Source organism: Triticum dicoccoides, unplaced genomic scaffold (genome assembly GCF_002162155.2).
Source record: "Triticum dicoccoides isolate Atlit2015 ecotype Zavitan unplaced genomic scaffold, WEW_v2.0 scaffold35974, whole genome shotgun sequence".
NCBI classification, from domain to species: domain Eukaryota; kingdom Viridiplantae; phylum Streptophyta; class Magnoliopsida; order Poales; family Poaceae; genus Triticum; species Triticum dicoccoides.
The window spans coordinates 1-1,340 of record NW_021266166.1 but is presented as its reverse complement, the minus strand read 5'-3'; the positions used below and the strand labels follow the sequence as shown (position 1 = coordinate 1,340).

Here is a 1,340-nt window from a genome sequence, read left to right as displayed (position 1 = left end):
AATATATTTACCGTGTTTTATTATTTTGCACGAGTGCGGTAAGTCATAGCTGGGTGCTCACGATTCACGGGTCCAGCGTCGGCGTTGTGGCGCGGCAAGCGTGCACTGGTGCGGTTGAGAGGGAGGGGTGGAAACCGCGTTAAACTCGTCTCCGTAGTTGAGAGGGAGCGGCCAAAGCAATGTACAATCGTCTTTGTAGTGGAGCTGGGAGGGGCAAGGATAAGGGACGAAGACCGGGGTAACATGTCGGATGCGATCATACCAGCACTAAAGCACCGGATCCCATCAAAACTCCGAAGTTAAGCGTGCTTGGGCGAGAGTAGTACTAGGATGGGTGACCTCCTGGGAAGTCCTCGTGTTGCATTCCCTTTTTAATTTTTTTCGCGCCGCTTGCAAAACAAAACGCACGTGTAAGTAATATATTTACCGTGTTTTATTATTTTGCACCAGTGCGGTAAGTCATAGCTGGGTGCTCACGATTCACGGGTCCAGCGTCGGCGTTGTGGCGCGGCAAGCGTGCACTGGTGCGGTTGAGAGGGAGGGGTGGAAACCGCGTTAAACTCGTCTCCGTAGTTGAGAGGGAGCGGCCAAAGCAATGTACAATCGTCTTTGTAGTGGAGCTGGGAGGGGCAAGGATAAGGGACGAAGACCGGGGTAACATGTCGGATGCGATCATACCAGCACTAAAGCACCGGATCCCATCAGAACTCCGAAGTTAAGCGTTCTTGGGCGAGAGTAGTACTAGGATGGGTGACCTCCTGAGAAGTCCTCGTGTTGCATTTCCTTTTTAATTTTTTTCGCGCCGCTTGCAAAACAAAACGCACGTGTAAGTAATATATTTACCGTGTTTTATTATTTTGCACGAGTGCGGTAAGTCATAGCTGGGTGCTCACGATTCACGGGTCCAGCGTCGGCGTTGTGGCGCGGCAAGCGTGCACTGGTGCGGTTGAGAGGGAGGGGTGGAAACCGCGTTAAACTCGTCTCCGTAGTTGAGAGGGAGCGGCCAAAGCAATGTACAATCGTCTTTGTAGTGGAGCTGGGAGGGGCAAGGATAAGGGACGAAGACCGGGGTAACATGTCGGATGCGATCATACCAGCACTAAAGCACCGGATCCCATCAAAACTCCGAAGTTAAGCGTGCTTGGGCGAGAGTAGTACTAGGATGGGTGACCTCCTTGGAAGTCCTCGTGTTGCATTCCCTTTTTAATTTTTTTCGCGCCGCTTGCAAAACAAAACGCACGTGTAAGTAATATATTTACCGTGTTTTATTATTTTGCACGAGTGCGGTAAGTCATAGCTGGGTGCTCACGATTCACGGGTCCAGCGTCGGCGTTGTGGCG

General features: G+C 51.5%; 3 non-coding genes across 3 annotated transcripts; all 3 read left to right on the top strand.

The window, feature by feature from the left end:
- Positions 1-248: 248 nt before the first annotated feature.
- Positions 249-367, top strand: LOC119345994. Its single transcript, XR_005167309.1, has one exon. It is a non-coding gene; the product is annotated as a 5S ribosomal RNA (ribosomal RNA).
- A 297-nt stretch (positions 368-664) lies between these two features.
- LOC119345995 lies at positions 665-783 on the top strand. The gene has a single exon (XR_005167310.1). It is a non-coding gene; the product is annotated as a 5S ribosomal RNA (ribosomal RNA).
- A 297-nt stretch (positions 784-1,080) lies between these two features.
- On the top strand, positions 1,081-1,199 carry LOC119345996. Its single transcript, XR_005167311.1, has one exon. It is a non-coding gene; the product is annotated as a 5S ribosomal RNA (ribosomal RNA).
- Positions 1,200-1,340: the final 141 nt, after the last annotated feature.